Raw genomic sequence first — 22,559 nt, 5'->3', positions numbered from 1 at the left:
CTGTCTGGCAAAGATAAACAGTAGCTTGACCCTGGGTAATCAGATAGTGTTATTGTATGAACAGACCTAATGCTCCTGCATTTTCTGGACAGAAGTCAATCTACTGAAATAGCAGGATGTGGTTTTAAAAAATGTGCATAACTCATATAGGCTTAGCCCTGATAACCACTTCTGAATTCTTATTCATTGCCTTTATTCTGCTGTGTTCATATTCCTCTCTGTCATACCTGGGTCAGCTCAGAACTATCTGAAAAAGAGAATACGTATTCTGAATTTAAAGAATGATGGCCGACATGGTGGATAGGGAATGTCTTTCATGGGACTGCTCTTCACTAAAGGGCTATGTGTAAATAGCAGGGGATTCAAAGCCTTGTATCCTAGTGCTCATTCTGTTATAGTATGATTTAAGTTTACCTATATGATGAATAATAAGAAAAATAATCCATTAATTTCTATTAAAAGTTACTAGATGCTGGCCAGATTACAGAGAAGTCAGAATAATTCTAATTTTAACAAATGCATAACCACAGTATTCATAACACATTTGAATTCTGCTCTGACCATCACAAGTCTTGGCAGCAAATCTTCAGTGCCAATGTAAGTAAGTCCCACCAGGAATAACAGCTAGAAGACATTGAGTCTAAATCCCGTGTGAATTTGGGCAAATTACAACCTCTGAGCTTTTGTTTCCTCATCTGTTAGATGGAGATAATACCTCCTTGATTTATAAAAGAGTCAATTTAGAAAATGCATATTAAAATGCTTTAAAAGCCATTTAAGTACCAAATAAGTATTTCTATCCCTGTAGTCCCCCAAAGACTCCTGCCTATAAGATTTTATGTCACTTTTCCTCACTTGGTATCACTAACTGCCTGGGATTGTTAGTTAATTTTCTTTTATTTTTCTTTTTATGGTGAAAAGATATATATTTAGAATTAGCCTGCTGGATGTGGTTTAGTTGATCCCAATTTTGTTTGCAACAACCAAAGCACCATAATCAGGAGCCAATCGAACATACGCCTTCTTTTCACCATCAGGCCTAACTGGGGTGTTGACCTTGGCCACATCGAAGTCATAGAGCTTCCTCACTGCCTGTTTGGTCTGGCACTTGCTGGCTTTGACATCCACAATGAACACAAGTGTGTTGTTGTCTTCCATCTTCTTCCTGGCAGACTCAGTGGTCAGGGGAAACTTAATGATGGCACTGTGGTCAAACTTGTTTCTCCTGGGGGCGCTCTTCCAAGGATATCTGGGCTGCCACAATGTCCTTGGCTGCCACAGGTGGGTAATGTATGGTGGTTCTTCCTTTTTTTTTTTTTTTTGCATCTGTGGTCACCTTTGAGCACTGCCTTCTTGGCCTTCAAAGCCTTGGCTTAGGCGTTGGCTTTGAGAGAAGCAGGAGCTTCCTTCTTTGCCTTTGGCACCATCTTATGAAAAAAGAGATTGTTGGGTGGCACCTGTGGCTCAAAGGAGTAGGACGCTGGACCCATATGCCAAAGGTGCTGGATTCAAACCTAGCCCTGGCCAAAAAAAAAAAGAAAGAAAAAAGAGATTGTTTAGTTAATTGTTATGTATATTTAACTTTTTCCTCCCAGTATGATTGCTAGTTAGTTCCTTGAGACCTGGTACATATCGTGGTATCCTTCAAAGAAGCAAGGTATTTAGGTATTTGTTGGTTGATTAAAAGCAGAAACAATAATGCAGAATTAACTCTTTTTTTAAGTTGTGGTAAACCAAAAAACAATATTTATACCATCTTAGACATTTTTAAGTTGATCAACAATGTTTGATCACATTGTTGATCAACACATCTCTAGAACTGTTCATCCAGAATTAATTCTATGTAACTACTTTCCACATCATTGGTACCTGGTTTCCAAAGAGCTTCTTTATTGATTAAGCAAAACAAGAAAAGAACGGAGGACTTTCACTATGTGGTGATGGATAAGTGGAGTACAGTAATCAAAAGATGTCCACTCTGGGTGGCACCTGTGGCCCAGAGGAGTAGGGTGCCAGCCCCATATACTGGAGATGACAGGTTTAAACCCAGCCCCGGCAAAAAAAAAAAAAAAAAAAAGATTTCCACTTTGTTTTAAATTCATCTTCCCCTCTTGGAGGTTCTGCCCTATTTTCTCTTTAACGTGTAGATGAGCCATTTTCTATGGTCCTGACAGTAGATGTCAGAAAAGAATGTGTCTCTATAAAGTGTTTTCATAAGTCATTTGTGTCCAGGATATAATTAAATATTTATGAGAAGGAAACTATCATCAGATCAAAAAACCCATAAAATTATTTGCTAACTATTTGATTTTCAGGACATCTGACTTTTGTTAATTATTGAAAATAAAGTATTAAGTTTAATATTTTATTTCTATCATAGTAAGGTTTTTATTTAGCTGTTATGTATGAGCACTGGATTATAAAGAGATATTGTCCCAGAAAAGAACTCTGCATTAGCTGTAGAAAGTTCTGGAAGACTCTGAGGATGGCATGTATTTGACTCTCAACATGTACTCTTAAAAACATCGCACATTTCCAAGCACAGAACTTCATCTAATGTCACGACTGTCAGTCATCATGTCAAATTCATTTGGGATTTTAAAAAATTGATTTTCTCCTTTGCTTTGCACAAATAAACTCTAGATGAATATAAGATTTAAATACTTTAAACTACAGACAAAACACAGAAAATAATAAGGATTTTTTAAACATAATATAAGGGTGGCATACATTTTCCTAATTGTGACACAATCTCAGAAGCCATAAACAAAATAAATATGGCTTAGTATGGTGATAGATACCATAAGTAAAAATGTGATGACTTAGAAAAATATTGGTAACATGATCAGTCACATCTATTATATACTCAGAGCTTTATTATATTGGTAGGAAAATGAGTTAAGGATATAAGGAAATCAATCAAAAAAGAATAAATGAAAATGGCCTAAAAACATGCCCGAAATTATCCCTGTTATTAAATTGAAACTATACAATTTATAAACTTTTACCCATCAGATTGACAAAAATTAAAAATATTGAAAAATAGGGTTAAAGCCAAAGAGCACTGAGGTGTTAGATAGTGTCAATCTATAAAGCCTTTTCTTAGAATGTTTTTTGGCAATATCAGTCAAAATTAAAATGCTCACACTATTTGACCAAGCAGTTCCTCCTCTAGGAATCTCTCCTAAAGAAATTGATACAAGGGCAGTGCCTGTGGCTCAAAAGGGTAGGGCACCAGTCCCATATGCCAGAGGTAGGGGGCGCAAACCCAGCCCCAGCCAAAAACGGCAAAAAAAAAAAAAAAAAAAAAAATGTGTTGTATGCAATAAATACATATAATTGTTAAAAAGAGAAATTCACACAAGCTTACAAAGATAGATGAGCATAGAGGCATCTAGTTATGCATTGAAGCATTTTCTCCATACAAAATTGCAAACAGATGTATTTTTATTACCTAAAAACTCAAGTTTTGTTGAAAAATAACAGGTTTAAAAGATACTTCACAAGAATACAAAATTAAGATAGCTTCTATCAGGGATAATTAAGTAGAATAGACAGAGGAAAAAGGCAAAGTAGCTCTCTAAAGCACTATACATGCAGTAATTTCAAATTTCAAACATTCTGAGTATTAATAAAGAATGATGTGGTATGCTAGCAGCATGTCCAACCTGCAGCCTGCAGGCCACATACAGAGTATGTGAGGGCTTTTTTTGCTTGTCTGTGGTAGCAGATAGCACGAAAATTGTGTGCAGACCTCTTTTTTTTTTTGCTCGTCAGCTTTTTTGTTAGTGTTTGTGAATGTAATGTGTGGCCCAAGTCAACTCTTCTTCTAATGTAGCAGAGAGAAACCAAAAGGTTGGACACCCCTGGCAGAGCTAATCTAGGGAGCTACTGAAAATCACTAATAAAGTAGTGATTTTTAAAAAATGTAAATCCTAAGATGCTATTTCTGAGGCCCTCATAGGTCCTGATATCTAGCAGACACTCTGTACATATTGGTTGAAGAAATGAATGAAGATGATACCTCCATCAGAGTTGATCCAAAACTACCTAGTGATTAGTGTTCAATATAGAGTAAGTGTTCAGCAGATACTAGTCCACTACTTTCCTGGGAATATATGGGTGCTTAGTACTTGCCTAGCATATCATAGGGTTTGTTTATTTAAAAGCATTTTGTACAGAACTTACTATCTACTAGTATACTAGGTACTGTTCTAAGTGCTTTACACACACTAACATTCAAATTGTATAGCAACTGAAGTAGGTGTTCTTACTATTCCATTTAATAGATGAGGCAGCCAAAGCAAAAAAAAAAAAAACCCCAACTAAGCAATTTACCCAGGGTGACACAGCTAGACAATATTGGGGATATGAACACAGACAGCCTGGTTCTTGGTCCCTTTTCCACTGTGCTGTATTGTGTCCCATGTGGTAAAAATGTATTGGATGAAAGAATGAATGAAAGAAAGAATTTATTGTTTTTTGAAATTTTACTGTCCTTTTGTCCTACAGAGCTCAGAATATTTTCTATTAACTCATGCCAGGATATTAAAACATTCCCACAACTTCTCTTTAGGGTATAGGATATTTTTAAAAACATTTTTTTTAGTGTGTGATAGGTTCACTAACTATGTTTCAAAAAGAACATAGGAGGTTGTTATTCCTATGATGAGGTCACTGTATTTGCTCTCTGACATCATTATAATTTCCATGACAGCAGTTCCAAGGCTCTGACAGAGAAATATGTGCATCTTGCTCTAGAAATGGAAGAAGCATAAGGGCTCACAGAGAAAAATTATATAACGCTGTCAAAATTATTTAAAGGGGTAAGGTGGTATGTGTATGTATTTTAATCTTTGACATAATTAATGCAATGGGTCGCCACCTTTTCTGATCAGGATCTTTCTTCTGTGCTAAGCTTCGCAGATTTCTTTAGAGCTTGCTCTTTTTTGTTTAGTTTTAGTTTTAACCTTGGTTTAAAGGTTAAACTTCATTCCATAACTTAACATCAGTGTTTCTTTTCCTTCATGATTTATTCATTTGTTTCAAAAATATTAATTAGCCATCTACTATGTGCCAGCATTGCGCTAGGTGCTAAGGCTAACACAGTGAACAAAAGGACAAAATACCTTCCTTGTGGATTCTATCATCTAGTGGAGAAGACAGACAATAAGAGCACTGTGCAAATAAAATTACTAAGATACAGCAATGGCAAGAGCTACCTACCTTCATGGAAAACGGACGTAAGAGCTTATAAGAGGGAAGAAGGCCAGGCGCGGTGGCTCACACCTGTAATCCTCGCACTCTGGAAGGCCAAGGTGGGTGGATCACTTGAGCTCACAAGTTCAAAACCAGCCTGAGCAACAGTAAGACCCCCTCAAATAAAAAAATAGCCAGGCGTTGTGGCAGGCACCTGTAGTCCCACCTACTTGGGAGCCTGAGGCAAGGGGATCACTTGAACCTGAGAGTTTGAGGTTGCTGTGAGCTGTGATGCTAGGGCACTCTACCAAGGGGGACAAAGTGAGACTCTGTCTCAAAATATGTATATATATATATATATATATATAATAAGACAGAGGAAATTAATCTAGTTGAGGGAGGGAATACATCCACTTCTAATTCCTACCCCAGCAGCACTTCTGAGACCCTACAGCTCACACATATTAATCTTAAATTTCTGGAGTCCATTTTAGCAGCCAATGTTTTCAAGAGAAACGGTCCATTAAAAATAATGTGTTTAATTTACTGTTTTGTTATTTTATAATGGCTGCTCTTTTTTTCCAAAAGACAAAAACACAAAGATATCACTTTAAAAAATCTAATTTGTATTCATAGGATAGAAGTAATTTTATCTTTGTGATTCAATCGAGAAATGTGAAGCAAAGAAGAAATTTACTCCAAGAATAATATAGATCTTTATTAAGTTAAAGAAACAAATAACAAGAGAAGGGAGGATCAGAAGCATGTATTTGTGTGTAGTATTCTTATTTTATGCAAGACAAGAATCCCTAAAGGTTGAAGAAGAAAACTGATACTGGCACTGCCCAAAGAGGACAGCCTTGTCATTGGCTGTATGTGGACATCACCAAAAGACTTGCAGTGTCTCTTTCATGTGCGATGGGCATGGTGGCCAGAGCAGGGCTGCAGAATCTTCTTTGGAAGACCACAGTACCAAAAGAGTAGGTGATGGGCAGAGACAAGTCAAGTTCAGAGCTGGGGCCTCTGGTTACCCAAGGGAGCATTGGACTGCAACTGAAGGCATTGGGATAAGCACTCAAAGGTCCATAGGCTCCCATCAGGATTCCCGAGAAGGAAAGGTTATAAATAGAGACAAGAAACCATATTTGAAAACCTTCAGAATTGTAGATGGTATGACAACTGATAGCCTTGGAATGCCTTTAATGTTGTGTTCAGGATGTACCCCTGTTTTGTTTTGTTTTGTTTTGTTTGACAGAGTCTCACTATGTCACCCACAGTAGAGTACTGTGGTATCACAGCTCACAGCAACCTCAAACTCTTGTGCTTAAGTGATTCTCTTGCCTCAGCCTCCCAAGTAGCTGGGACTATAGGCACTGGCCACAACACTGGCTATTTTTTTTTGTTGTTGTTGTCATTGTTGTTTAGCAGGCCCAGGCTGGGTTTGAACCCACCAGCCTCAGTGCTCCCTAACCACTGAGCTATAGGCGCCAAGCCAGTATGTACCCCTGTTAAAGGCATGGGACCTGAGGGTGAAGGGCATCCTTGCTTAGGTGATGTAAAGGAAGGGCCTCTTTGCCCTCCATCTTTCCTCACCCTGTATTCCCTTCTCCTCTCGCTCCTTGGTTATACCAAGTGTTCATCATTTCAGTGGCATCTAGTTTCTTGTACAGAATTTGGTTCACTATGATGTTGCACTCGCTACCTTTTATCTAGGCAGTTACTAATCACTGTGGTCTTCAGATAATGGCAAAGTGTTACCCAGGTGCTTGTTAGGAATACAAAATCTCAGTTTCCACCCTAGGTCTACTAAATAAGAATCTGTATTTTAAGATCCTCAGATTTTTCCCAAGCACAATAAATTAAGAAGCATCACTTTGCCCCCATCAGCTTCCTGGACTGTAAAATGGATAAGGTCATTCCTGGCCCACCTTGTTCATTGTTTTGGATTAAAGATGCTCTGAGATATTTTTTATTAAAAAAAATGAAAATGTCTTCAAAGTGTTGTGTGATCATTAAACATCCGATTTATTTTCACCTAGACTATTTGATTTACTCAAGCTATTTTAAGAGTAAACAATTAAAGGTCAGTGACTATTTGACTATTTCCATAATATAAGTGATATATTAACTTAAAATGCTCTAGAATTCTGTTTTATTTTATGTTTAGATCAATGATTCTCAACCCTTGCTGTATATTAGAATTTTCATAATTTTTCTGAAAATCCAAAGCCTGAGCCCTACTCCTAAAGATGCTGACTCAGTGGGTCTGGGTATGAACTGGGCATACGTAATCTTTACGTTTCTCAGGTGCGTCTAACATACTGCCAGGATTGAGAACCACTTATAGAGATGACCAGGAGATAAGCAGAGTCTTCAGAGCAGCGTTAGGCCAATGGTTACCTAAGGGAATAGGAAGGGGAATAAAAGAGACAATTTGCTGTGTAAACTCCTAAATATTTTACAAGAACATATTCATGCACTACTTGTATAACTATTCAAAACACATTCCAGAGCTATTGGCTGTCATACCATCTGTAATCCTGGATAATGGACTATTTAAGCTAATTATTATTTTAATATTATAATCTTGAATGAATAATTTTATTATAAATAATATAGTGGCTGACAAAAATATAACAGACCTATGTATCGACTCAAAACAAAAACCACTAAGACACGCCTGGCTTTTGTTATTAAACCTGTCACTTCTTGACTCTGAGATTACTGAAATCCCATCATGCTCTGACTTCTCTAGATGCCCTCCTTAATCAACATTATGCTTGGCACTGACACTAACAACCTCTCTGGCTCCTCACCCAGGTGAGCAGACTCCACTTTTAGAAAGCTGTCTCCATTAGTTCTTTGTCAATGCTCCCTCAGCCCAGCCCTAAACATCACTGGGATAGAGACCACCTAGGACAGCCTCAGTGAGAGTCAGGCTGGCCCATTTCAGGCAAGTGAGAAAATCACACCAGTTAGGCTGCAGGACAGCATTCTGCATCCTGTCCAGGGCAAACCCTCAGAGTCTGCTGTGATAGTTCTTCCTCTTTGAAATGGTGATTAAGCACTAGAGGGAATTTTTTAGAGAAAAATTACTTATGATTCTGTGTCTCTCAGCCCCAGGCCACTTCTTTTTCTCTGAGAGAAATTTGAGGATTTTGCTCTAATAGCATTGGAACAAAGTCAGGGCTGCAGCAGGCCAACAGGGAGGGAGGCTTCCAGCCCATGGTGGGGCCCTGCTGACAGCTTGTTAGGAACTGTCCGTCTCCGTCTCCCCTTTCATTTCTTTAAGCTACAGAGCCTGACAGCATTTGATGGGAAAACCAAGGTGGTAATGTCCCCCATGGCAGCCAAGTCCCTGCTCATCCATCTTTGTTTGACGGTTAAAGAGAGTAGATGTCACCTACAAAACACTTTACTCACCTGAACCATGTGTGCCAGGATGGCCCCGTCACTCTCAAAGGACCCAACAGGAAGAATCCAGAGTAAAGTTCATCCACTATCATTGAGATTTCTCCCAAAAGACCATCATTTTTTAAATGACAGCTTCGGAAAACCAAATGCCCATATTAGTTATCATCAGAAAAGTGCATAGAATGCCTAATAACTCGAAGAAAGTTAAATACAAAACTCTTCCAGGTCGCACCCTCCAGCTGGTCTTTGAGAGTTGGAGACTGTTTAAGATCTGAGAAGTCAGTCCCAGGTTCCACGCAGAGGGTCTGGCCGTCCAATTACCAGAAGGGGAGTGTAATAAAACACAAACACCTCTCCACTGCAGAGAGCGGAGGCTGGACACACACGTATCTCAAGGTCTCCTTAACATCACCTTCTGTAAGGGGTTCTCTGACTTTAACATGCCTCAGAAAAAATCTGTGAAGCTTGTTTAAAATGCAGATCCTTGATTCAGAAGGTCTGGAGAGGGCGGAGGAATCTGCATTTTAACAAACTGTGATGATTCTGGTTTCATTGTTGTTATTGTTGTTTTTGACAGATACAGTAATTTTTATTTCTACACAATTAATTCTATAACCATTTTTTTATCATTAGAGTGGTTTTCCTTCTCAATTTTTATTTTATTTAATTTTTAATTAAAATTATAACTATATACATTTATGGGGTACAATGTGATGATTTCATATACAATGTGGAGCACTTAAATCCAACTGATTGACATCGCCATCACCTTGCTTACTTATTTTTTGTGGTAAGATATTTAAAATTTACTCCGAGTTATTTTGAAAATACCCTTGGCTTGTACACATCAGGTGAAATCCCACCAAATGCCCTCCCTCCTCCCACCAATCGCCCTCCCCTCCCTTCTTCCTCCTCTCCCCTCCTCTTTGCTAGACTATATTTCTGTTTTATCATTCATATGAGTGTGTAAGTGTTTACATATTGGTGTCATAATAGTATTGAGTACATTGGATACTTTTTTCCCCATTCTTGAGATACTTTACTAAGAAGAATGTGTTCCAACTCCATCTAGATAAATATAAAAGCTGTAAAGTCTCCATCTTTTTATGGCTGAATAGTATTCCATGGTATACATGTACCACAATTTGCTAATCCATTCATGGATTGATGGGCATGTGGGTTGCTTCCATGACTTGGCAATTATGAATTGGGCTGGAATAAACATTCTGGTGCAAATGCCTTTGTGGGAAAGTGACTTTTGTTCTTCTGGGTAGACAACTAGGAATGGGATCTTGGGATCAAATGGAAAATCAACTTTTAGTTTTTTGAGGATTCTTCCTATGTCCTTCCCTTAAGGTTGTATTAGTTTTCAGTCCCATCAGCAGTTTAGAAGTGTTCCCTTCTCTCCACATATACGTCAGCCAGCATCTGCAGTTTTGGGACTTTGTGATGTGGGCTAATGTTACTGGAGTAGGGTGACACCTCAAAGGGGTTTTGATTTGCCTTTCTCTGATGAGTAAATAAAGACTTCAAGCATTTTTATATGTGTTTGTTTTGGCCATCCATCTGTCATCATCAGAGAAGTTTCTGTTCAAGTCTCTTGCCCACAAAGAAATGGGGTTGTTCATTCTTTTCTTACTGATTAATTTGGTTCTGAATGCAGGTGATGCTGGGGCCAGTGGAGAAGCACTGCTACTATCTTCTGCCATCTGGGGTTCCTACGGGCGCTTTCAGCAATACCTCCTGGGGAGCAAGAGCCCAGAACTGGTTCTCAGAAGCTGTTCCCCCTTAAAGTCCCTTCAGGATTCTCCTGAAGATAACAACAGTCCTCAAAGGCCACTCCCCACAGCAGAGTCATCTCCCAGAGACTGCTCAGCACCAACCTCTCAGAGCCCCCTCCGGCAAGAAACGTCCAACAAAATCCCGTTGGGGCAGATGCTGCCATATGGTTTTGTCATAGTAGCTGGTGATTTTAACCAATTGTTCTGCATTTGTTTCCAGGTTCTGAAACTTTGATATACACCAAAATCACCAGTAGATCCTGTAAAAGTCCAAAACCCAGAACCAGCTCTAGAACTGAGGCTGTTGACCAGTAGTTTGACAAGCTACCAGATGCTATCAACTCACACACACCAAAGTTTAAGAACTGCCATCTAGAACAAAGGCAATAATCATAGAAACACTATTATTTTTAAAGTTCAATCATTGTCCTGCAAGAGCTAAAATCTAAAATGTTATTAATACACAATTGCTTGCTTTCTTAACATTTCTCATGGTCCAAATAATTTTCCACACAACTATTCAAACACTTCCCTAGAGAGAAAAGCTAGTAGACTACCTGATATACAGCGGTTTAAGAAAATCTATATTCAAAAATCTAAACTTTTAAAACTAGAGATTATATTTACTATTACAAAAATTTATAGCAATACAATAACTAATATTTATTAAGCTCCTATTATGTGCCAGATGCTGTTGTAAGCACTTTAGATGTACAGAGAAGTTACTTGCCAAATATTGCACAGCTGTGAGGCAGTAGGGCTCAAGTTTGAACCCACAGCCCAACTCTTAGACATTCTATCACCTTGCTCATATTAATAAAAACAGTCATTCAACAAATATCTATTATGAAATTGTTAAGTACCTGTATTAGGCATTGTGCTCTAAATATAAGATGAAAAATAAGACAAATACAACTGGCCTCGTTGTCCATGAGTTCTCCACTCATGGAATTCAACTAACTTTGGATTGAAAATATTTGGGAAAAATTTAAATAACAGTATAAGAACAAGAGTGAGACCCTGCAGCTACTTGGGAAGCTAAGGCAAGAGTATCTTTCAAATCCAGCAGTTTGAGGTTACTATGAGCTATGACATCATGGTACTCTACCAAGGTCAACAAAGTGAGACTCTGTCTCAAAAAAAAAATACAATATAACAACTATTTATATAGCATTTACATTATATTAGGTATAAGTAATCTAGAGATGAAAAGTAGTATAGAGGAAGATGTGTAGAGGCCATACACAAACACTGTGCTGTTTTCTATCGGGGACTTGAGCATTCCCTGATTTTGGTATCTGCAGGGGTCCTGGAACCAAACCACTATTGATGCCAATGGACAAGTGTACTGTCCTGGCCTTTGTGGGATTATCAATCTCATGAGAAATCCAAATGTGTAACTGAGTAGTGTGAGGAGTGCAGGTCCAGGACACTGCTGGGTTAGGTGCTCATCAGGGGCTTCTCAGAACAAGAGAAATCTAAGCTGAGATCTAAGGATGAGTATGAATTAGCCAGTGGAAACAAGAAAGGGAGCTCAAGGCTGAGGATGCAGCAGCTGAGAGGGTCCAGGATTAAGAAAGCACCCAACATGGTTAGTGTAAGACCAAAAAATGGTTTGGTATGACTGGAGCAGAGAGGAAAGAGGGAGAAGAGTGAGCAAAAGAGGGATAAAAAGACACACTAGAACTTAGATTTTTTGAAGAATCTTGTGAAGCACTTTGAAAGGTTTCAGCACATGGGCAATAGGGATCCCATTAGGCAGCAGGCAAAGCATACAGCTGAGAAGACCTGGCCCAATCCCCACTTGCATGTCATGGGCACACTGTGAGAACAGAAGGTACAGATAGATAGCGTTACCCAGGGAAGGAAGAAGAGGGACTCGGCCAGCAACTCAGGGACCCTCAGCATTTCTGGGATGGGGAGAGAGGGAAGAGCCCCCAAAAGAGATTCAGAAGGGTTAAGAGGAAAACAACAAGACGTGACATAATTTGGCCAAGATCATGAAGTGCCAAACCTAGAATTCAAAATGCATCTAACACTCCAAAGCCATACTCTTGAGCCATATTCAGCAGCTCTTGAATATTGTTTTCCAGGCCAGATACAGTAGCTCACACCTATAATCTCAGCACTCTGGGAGGCTGGGATAGGAGGACTGCTTGAGGACAGAAGTGCGAGACCAGCCCGGGTAACCTAGGGAGAATCTCTCTATTAAAAAAAAAAAATGATTTAATTAGCCAGGCATGGTGGCATGTGCCTATAGTCCTACCTCTTATTCAGGAGGCTGAGGCAGAGGGATAATCTGAGCCCAGGAGTCTGAAGCTACAATGAACTATGATGGTGCCACTGCACGTTAGCCCGGGCACCAGAGAGTCCTATCTCTAAAAAAAAAAAAAAAAGCAAAAAATTACATGTATATGAAAAATTTATTTTACCATACATATTTTACTAGGAATTCATCTATATATATATCAAAACAATTGTCGAGGAACTTTGTCAGTACATCCTTGAGTTGCATTAAGGAAACAAACTCATAAAACATGCCTCTGACTGCCTCCTCATCTCGCTCTTATGTGCCCTGCCATGTCTTTTGTTTGGATATGCATCTATCCCTAGGGGATAGACGTGTACAGTCCATTGACAAATGCTTAGGATTTCCCTTCAGAAGTCTGCCCATGCAAATCCAGATCCACGCTGGATATCCACAATTCCCCAAGGAGCAAACTGACGTTAGTGATGATCTTGTTCCCTATGACAACATAACGTGTCTTCTCCAAAAGACAGATTAATGAACACTCTGGCTGCTTCTGTTGTTTATTGTTTTATTAAAACAATATATTTTCATTCTAAAATATATATATATAATTAAATGCAAATATATATAACAATTCACAAGTGCATAAAGTAAAAATAAGTTATTAAATTCTCCCATGTATCTGTCTCCCCCAATTCATTACCTCTCACCCCATTCCCGGAAATATCCATCATTAACCATTTGGTATATATCCTTACATGCGTTTTTCTACACACATATAAAAGTATTTTTAAATGAAAAGAATCGTATTATCTATATTTCTCTGAGATTTGCTTCTTTTTGTGGCTTTTTAAAAATTAAATCATAACTGTGTACCTTTATGGGGTGCAATGTACTGATTTGATATGCAATGTGGAATGCTTAAATCAAACTGATTGACATAGCCATCTTATTTGTTGTGGTAAGACATTTATACTATACTCTTAGTAGTTTTGAAATGTAGAGGCCAATCTTTTCATGTCGCTGGTGTAGCTTTACCCACTTTGTTCTTTCCCCGTATCAGTCCCTGGTGTGAAGGTGGTGCCATCATCCCTTTAACCTGTCCTTTATCAGTGGCCATTTGTATTGTTGCTGCTTTTATCCCACCGAATGTGAGAGGCTAAAAGAATGTTGTTTGGGCTAAATTTTGGACTAAGTACGTTCCTGAATTTGCCATTGTTTGTCGTCAGCGGTCCTGGTCCTCCCTCTTTGAGCTTGGTGGCTGTTTCCCTCCTGCTGTTCCCTCTAATCTTGCTATTATTCAGTTGAAGGTATGTTTGTTGTTTTAAAGATTTCCTTACAGCGTCTAGGACTCTTTGGAGGATGTAAGTTCAGCAAGTAAAAAAACTACTGTCTTAACTTTACATTCTTATTTTAGAGGATTTCGGAAGCACTAGAAGGAGTTTTCTTGTTATCTGGGAATCAGCTTAAAAACCTAAAGTCACGTTTGAATTGTGCTTTTCATTGCCTGGTGAATACATTTCAGTTGAAGGTATACCCTAGAACCTTAAAGAGCCAACAGTCTCCTGCAGTCTGTTGAAGGAAGCAAAGTTGGTCTGAGGGAAACAATTACAGAGCAACTGAGTGCTAAATTTCCTGGTTCAAGCTCTGTTCAGGGAAGACAGACAGGGCACTTCTCTGCCTCCAAAGGGAAACGGAACTTGAGCTGGGTTAGGAAGCAGGAAGTAACATTCTGACAAGTCCAGGTAGAAGGCAAGCCTTTCAAATACCTGGTGACTTTTCATACCTTCTTATTATCTGACATTTTAAAGTTCTTGTTTAGGACCTACCTCAATGAGAATGCAAGCTTGATGAGGGCCAGGAGGACTCTTTCTTTTTCACCACTGAGTCCTCAGTTCCTGGTAAGCATTAGATATTTAAGGGATGGATGAACAAATGACCATTCTGTGTGAGAGAGGAACAGTGAGAAGAAGACGGTTCATTTGGAAAGAATCTATCTCTTTAGAAATGGGAACTAGCAGGGGAGATTTAAAATGCAGATTATGCCTGTAATCCTAGCACTCTGGGAGGCCAAGGTGGGTGGATTGCCCTGAGCTCATAGGTTCGAGACCAGCCTGAACAAGACCAAGACTTCGTCTCTAAAAATAGCCGAGTGTTGTGGCAGGCACCTGTAGTCCCAGCTACTCCAGAGGCTGAGGCAAGCGAATCACTTGAGCTAGGAATTTGAGGTTGCTATGAGCTATGACACTATAGCACTCTACTGAGGGGGACAAAGTGAGACTCTGACTCAAAAAAACTTGCAACTTGCAACTAGCAACTTGCAATTGCCAAGGTGGACCCCATATAGATTGCAATAGGGGACTTGAACCTGAAATTACATTAAACACAACAAATAGGCCGGGCACAGAGGCTCACAATGTAATCCTAGCACTCTGGGGGGCCAAAATGGGTGGATTGCCTGAGCTCACAGGTTTGAGGCCAGCCTGAGCCAGAGCGAGACCCCCATCTCTAAAAATAGTGGGGCATTGTAGTGGACACTTGTAATCCCAGCTAGTCGAGAGGCTGAGGCAAGAGTATCGCTTAAGTCCAAGAGTTTGAGGTTGCTGTGAGCTATGATGCCACAGCACTCTACCAAGGGCAACAAAGTAAGACTCTCTCCAAAAAAAAAAAAAAAAGACAAATAAAGCAAAAGACATCAGTCTGTACCTCCTACTGGACTCTATATAATTGGTCAGCTAATAGTTAAATGTTGAAAAATATATATATCTGTTCAGTCCTAGCCTATCTGTCCCTTGTTAAAAACATAGTAAAGCATTAATGTGATCACAATACCTTCATTAATGGCTCACATGATTGTATTCACTATTTAAACAGATAGATTTATTATTGTCTCATATTGAACCAATTGCCAACACAAAAGCTGTTTTGTTTTGTTTTGTTTTTGTTAACTATAGTTTTGTAGGTCTTCGATTTGTATGATTGATTACTGAAGCTAAACACAACACTTTACACTTACTGGCACATTCGAAGTTATTGATCTGAGACCATCTTTCAGCTTGTGGAATTTATTTTAAATCTTGAGCCTCCCATCAATCAGCAGTTATGCCTCTTACCTTGGTAGCATCAGTGCACACTATCTGCAACACCCTCCCCCTAAGGATTTGGATGCCTAAAGGTAATTTGGAAGGCTCTCAGGGGCAAGGAGTATTTACCAGCTGACATACTACCAGCCATGTGTAAAAACGAAATAACGTTTGGCACTAGGACATGGAACAAATTGAGGGTGGAGTTGTGAAAGGAGTAACTGTTGGAACTCCAGGTTGAGGCAGGCCCAAGTCAGAATCTCTGGTTTAAGCAACTTCAGGAAGTTTTTTCTAGCAAGTTGCATTTTAGAAGTAAAAGGGGGGAAAGTAGCTTGCCAAATTTTGAGGCAGGCATGGAGGAGGAAAGGGCGCGTTGTTCAGTTTAGAAGCAAAATCAGAGATGGGAAAAGGATGACAAGACAGTGTGTAGACTGTTGGAATTTTCTGGGAGCAGATATCAAATTCACTTACAGTCAGGGACCACTTTGAATATACTTCCCCTCCAGCGCTAAGGAATAAATCTTAGTTTGGTGTTTCAAGCTGTTTCTCCTTTACCCACTCCTAAGGTTTTCACTTGAATCCTGCATTAGTCTCCTTTGTACCTTTCCCCTCACTCTGTCTCTATTGTAAAATCAATTCCAATTCACTTATAGCCCCAGTTATGGGTACATTTTCCATCTGCTCCAAACACGCACGCCCTCAGACTGCACCATGCCCTGCTCCTCCTGCTCCCCCAATGCCTTCATTTTATCTCCTAAGCAGCACAGGGACACAGATGTTTTCACCCTGTTGCTCCAGTACAAGGGTATTTTCCCAGTGTCTCTCTGTGTGTATGCTCCGGGCACTGTCTCTCTGGGGAGGGAGAGAGTAAATGTTTTCATTCCAAACCCTCAGGGTCAGGTCTTGTTTGTCTAAACTGTGTTTGTTGCTGTAATTATCAGATTAGCTGATCTCTGACAGCAAGTGTGGGGGCAGAGGAGGGGGGAATATTAACCCTCTGTAGGATGGTTGCTGTGCTTTGTCATGGGAATACTCTGGGAAGAACTGTCATTTATCTTCCAACCTGGAAGATTTGGTTAGAATTCTTTCCACCAACCCTAACAGGCCTTCATCATAGTCAGTTCTAAGTAAATCCAAACATCTAATGGGCTCTACTGCTGGGATCCAGCAGGCATTTAGCAGAGATGGAGGGGTGAAAGGGCATCTCTCCAGGGATCTGCTGGGAAAAGAAAGAAATGGAGCTTAAGGAGGATCTGGATAAGTAACTCTACAAAGGGTATGGGTGTCTCTCAGACCCAGTAAGGAAGCCCCGGGAGTATGCACTGGATAGCTTCAGCTTGTACACCTCTCCCCTCCCCCTTGGCAAAAGCCCAGTGAGGCCACCAGGCCCCAGTTAGCTTTGTTTGGGGATTTTCTGTTGTTTCTGAGAATGTTAAGACAATTTTTCACCACTGCTGTTTTAACAAAACCAAATGTCTCCCCTTGTGTAGACATTCACAAGTCTTTGTCATCAGACTTAAAGTAGTTGATCTTTTCAAAATGGTCTTATCTGCTCTTTCCTCCTACCCACAATACCTTTGAATTTATAACTGGTTTTCCAAGATAACAATAAATACAGAGATTGCTCTCTCCTCTCAAGTGCTATAGTAACAATTTCTGTGCATTTTAATATTCTTTTTTACAAGTGGTAAGTCTTATCTCCTCAAATAGACTGTAAACTGCTTGAGGACAAGAATTACCCTTGAGTCCCATATTTCTTGACCTGGTAGAAGACTCTAAATGCATAAATAGAAAATACTTAATAAATATTCGTTGTTGATAACATTTTTCCAAACTTCTATTTCTCACCTCTATGCCTTTCTGGCTTTGTACTGGTTTTTAGTTAGTTAATATAATTGTTTACAGATCCTTTATTTCTGGAACAGTCCTCATCAACTCAATTCCTCCTCTTCTCTCCAAACACACACATCGCCAGAAGGAAACTAACATTTACCAAGTGTCTATATACCTAGCACTTTGTAAACTTATTCTGTATGCAGTATCTTATTTGAAACCCACCGTATCTTATGAGATAAATGCTATTGCACGTAAGAAAACAGAGTCTCAAATGATTTAAATGATATAAACAAGCTCCCAAATTGTCAAGTGGTAGAACGAAGATTGAGCCCCAGGTGTGTGTGTGTCTCTAAAACAAACCCATTACAAACCCACCTTTCTAGTTACTAACATGAAGAAAAGTTCTGCCAGTTGGGAAAACACACACTTTTTGCCCAACATCTATCTAAAAATCAATGAATCTATGTTCAGTATTTTCTTCCCAACAAATACAGCTATAATAATTTCTTTGTAAAGTTTAAAAAAGCTTAAACCCAGTGTACAAATTCTGGAAAATATTTTATACAATAAGAAAGTTTTGATATTGTTTTAGCATTAGTTACAAATTGACCTCACTCATTTGTCCATTTCCGTGCTGTTTCTAAAGTTGTCACTGCTTGCAGGCAAATATGGTTTAAAATACTCTACGTAGTCCACACACTGATTCACCAAACCCTTATTCAAAGGCTGCTATTGACTTAGAATATTCCCATGTTTTGAGAAGACAAAAGTTTTCCCTCTGTACTAATTGTGCCAGACCTGGGTACAAATATGAGCAGGGTACAGGTTCTTGAGAGGAACATTCAGAAACAGAATGGGGTAGGGAGTTCGCATATGGGGCTTCTGGTGGGTCCTAGGAGCATAATTCAGGTGGATGTGCATGGAAGCAAATAGCCAGGGGGGCAGCTCTTCTCCCCTGCTGGAGAGGTGTTTGCTTCAACACGCAGCCAGCTAAAATGCCATCCATGTCCCTGTTCTACCTAGTGCTCCCCTGTCCCCAAGCCACACAGGAAGATCCAACCTGTTCTTAAATAGGTCAACAGAACTGTGTTTGTCAGTTCTGATAAGAGAGTCATAGGTAAAGAAGTTCAAATGACTATCTTGTCCCCTATTCAGAAACCCTGCCCAAGTGAATTTTTCTTCAAATTAGACTGGGATTTCTGGGGGGCGGTGGGGAGGCAGGAATGGTTGAGGCTGAGAGTTCAAGAGCAGCCTGAGAAGCACAGCATTGAGATGATATGTGTGCCTAAAAGGAAATTTAAAGAAGTATTTATTTTTAAAAATTAAAAAAATAGAAAAACATAGAAAGGTGATCTGGGGCACCTTGGGGCACAGTATTACCCACATGTAGAGAAAATGAAATAGATTTTTACAAAAAAAAAAATTTCAATTTTCTAAAATACCTTACTTGTTCCTGGCTATGAATGGTCAGCTTGTTCTTGTTCTTCAAGGTATTTGAAGCATTCAGGATGTTTTCTGCCCAGAGCTTGAAAGATCTAACTACTACTAATAGCTGCATGACCCTCAGTAAGACACATCCTCTACTAATAGCTGCATGACCCTCAGTAAGACACATATTCTCTCTGAGACTTATCTGGAAAGTTGGAGATTGGACTAGATGACATCTAGATTTCTTGTTGATATTTCATCATATGCTAGGCCTTGGTAGGGAAACAAATAGGGACAGTTGTTTAGAAAAATGACCTTTTCTAGCTATCATATATAGGCAAAATGCTTAGACTAATACCTAGTGCATAGGCTCGGTACCTGTAGTTCAGCAGCTAGAGCGCCAGCCACATATACTGGAGCTAGTGAGTTTGAGCCCAGCCCCAGCCTGCCAAACAACAATGACAACTACAACCACAAAACAGCCGGGCATTGTGGCGGGTACCTGTAGTCCCAGCTACTTGGGAGGCTAAGGCAAGAGAATCGCTTAAGCCCAAGAGTTTGAGTTTTCTGTGAGCTGTGATTAGAGGGCACTCTACCAAGGGCAACATAATGAGACTCTGTCTCAGAAAAAGAAAAAAAAAAGAAACAAAAAAAACCTTAGTACATAATTAATGCTAGAAGGGTTAGCTTTTATTATCATTGGCATGATGATGAGGATGGATCCATGTAGTACAAACACATTCTTACCTCCACATCTGCAAATTTTAAAAAGAATCCAGTATTAACCCAGTATTCTGATAATTTTAAAGTTCTTTCTCTTGGAAAGACCATGATAGGACAGAAATGAGCTGTGGCTACTGAAAATTAAGAATAAATATCATTCATAGAAGGAGAGTTTGCTAAGCAAACAACCACCATGACTAAATATAGGAATGTTTACTTTGAAATTTTGGCTTTATTATTTGGCAATGGATTGGACTAGGCCGCCTTCGGAAGTATAGAGTTCCCCTTCCCTAGATCCAGGGATTCAGGCATCAGATCGCTAGATGGATTGCATGATTTTGAAGACTCTTTCTCCCAAAGTCTCTGATTCTACTAATCCCCAAATCTCTGATTCTAAAGCAAAGCCCACCCAGAATTATAAAGTGTCCTGATGCCTTTGGGCAATAGAGCAGCAGAGAATGGGCTTCAACTAGAGCATCTAGTCCTGTAAGATCATAAGATCAACCTGGAACATCTCACACCTTAAATAGTGAAGGCTTAGATGAAAGGTGATTCTTACTGATTACTGCGCAATGCTCTAGTGTATTACCTCTTTTCAATTCTCAGACTTAAGAATTGAAAGCACTAAGGGAATGCAGTGCCATATGATGAGGGAATGACCAGAATTTGGTTTCCAGTCCAAGGTTGAATTTCTAGCTTTTCTTTCCTGTGAAAAGATGGAGTCATCCTGGGCTGAAGACAGAAATGTGAACGTAAGTTAAAACTCACAGGTAGTATTAAAAAAAATATGAATGAAATATAAATGAAAAAGGAAATTTAAAAAATAATAAAAAGAACAGAAGGGCAAAAAGGCAGAAGACAGGGAGTTGGAGAAGCCGGCAGAGAGAAAATAAGGAAATAAAGGGACTTTTCAAAAAAGTTTACACTTTGAATGCAAGAGAGATTTAGAAAGAGACTTAACATGTAAAAATTGCATAGAAAGAAAGATGGGGCAGATTCTCTCACACTGACCACCTAAGAGTCATCCTGTAAGAAGTGACAACCTGCCTTCTTTGTCTCTGCCATCTGCTCAGCAGCTGTCAATTGGTGGCCAAGTCTCAGTGCAATTCCATCCACACTGGCCAGACTGGTGTCCAGACTGATAATGCCAATGACCATGTGCCAAGCGATAAGACCACTGGAGGAAATGTCTAACACCTTCCTCAGTGAGACAAGCAGTAGCAAGCATGTGTCCTGGGCAGCATTTGTAGACCTGAATACACAGTCATTGATGAAATTTGTATTGACACCTACTTTCAGCTTTTCCACCCTGAGCAGCCACTGCAGGCAAGGAATATGCTGCCAATAACTATACCTAGGGGCACTACGCCACTGGCAAGGAAATCACTGACCTCATCTTGGATCACGTTCTTAAACTGGCCAACCAGTGCACAAGTCTTCAGAGTTTCTTGGTTTTCCACAGCTTTGTGGGGGAATTGGTTCTGGGTTTACCTCCCTATTGATGGAACACCTCTATATTGATTATGGCAAGAAGTCCAAGCTGGAGTTCTCCATTTATCCAGCCCCCCAGGTTTCCATAGCAGTAGATGAGCCCTACAACTCCATCCTTACCACCCATGCCACCCTGGAGCCCTCTGATTGTGCCATCATGGTAGACGATGAGGCCATCTACAAAATCTGTCATGTGAAACCTCAATGTTGAGCGTCCAACATATACTAACCTGAAAAGGTTGATAGGTTCAGTTGTGCCTCCATCACTGCTTTCCTCACATTGGATGGAGCCCTAAATATTGATCACAGAAGTCCAGACCAACCTTGTACCCTATTCCTGCATGCACTTCTCTCCAGCCATGTATAGATTATCTCCAGCCATGTATGATCATCCAGATCATGTTGTGATCCCCGCTGAGAAAACCTACCATGAACAGCTTTCTGTAGCAGAGATGACCCATGTTTGCCTTGAGACAGACGACCAGATGGCAAAATGTGCTCATATGCTAACTATGGTGCATACATGGCTTGCTGCCTATTGTACCATGGTAATGTGGTTCCCAAAGATGTCAGTGCTACCATTGCCACCATCAAGACCAAGTGTGCCATCCAGTTTGTGGGTTGATGTCCCCCTAGCTTCAAGGTTTACATTAATTACCAGCTTCCCATTGTGGTACCTGATGAAAACCTGGCCAAGGTACAGAGGGCTGTGTGCATGCTGAGAAAAGCCATAGCCATTGCTAAGGGCTCACCTGGACCACAAGTTTGACCTCATATATGCCAAGTGTGCCTTTCTTTACTAGTACATAAGTAAAGGAATGGAGGAAGGAGAGTTTTCTGAGGCCCATGAGGATCTGGCTATCCTTGAGAAGGATTTGAGGAGGAGGATGTGGATTCTGTTGAAGAAAAGGGTGAGGAAGAAGGAAAATACCAAAGTTAAAATGTAGAAAAGGTGCTGCTTTTACTGAGAAGCTAATTCTGTTTTAAACATTGAAAAGTTGTAGTCTGATCAGTTAATTTGTTCGTAGCAACGTATGCTCTCATATACAATTACTGGCATATGCTTTAAAACACACGTGCTTTGTTACAGACCCAGGCTGTCCATGTCTCTGACAGGTTTTGAATAAAGCATTCCCTGTCTTAAGAAAGAAAGATAGTAACATGCATCAAGTACTAAGAAAGTTACAAAAAAGAGAGTATTAAAAAGGAGAAAAAAATAGAGGTCTATTATAACTTAACTGGTTATCTGATGAGATTATCCACAAGAGATAAAAGCTGCCTCTTTGCAAAAGAGATTCTCATCCAGAGAACTCAGTATCAGGAGAAGAGGCCTCCTATCTATTTCCTGGGGAT

At 39.7% G+C, this 22,559-nt stretch overlaps 1 pseudogene; it reads left to right on the top strand.

The window, feature by feature from the left end:
* The first annotated feature begins 1,198 nt into the window (after window positions 1–1,198).
* On the top strand, window positions 1,199–22,146 carry LOC100964545 (annotated as a pseudogene).
* Window positions 22,147–22,559: the final 413 nt, after the last annotated feature.

The sequence above is a fragment of the Otolemur garnettii genome, unplaced genomic scaffold (assembly GCF_000181295.1).
Source record: "Otolemur garnettii isolate 467f Iridium unplaced genomic scaffold, OtoGar3 scaffold00021, whole genome shotgun sequence".
In the NCBI taxonomy this organism is placed as follows: Eukaryota; Metazoa; Chordata; class Mammalia; order Primates; family Galagidae; genus Otolemur; species Otolemur garnettii.
Note: the sequence above shows the minus strand (reverse complement) of the source record. Positions and strands in the feature narration are given on the sequence as shown.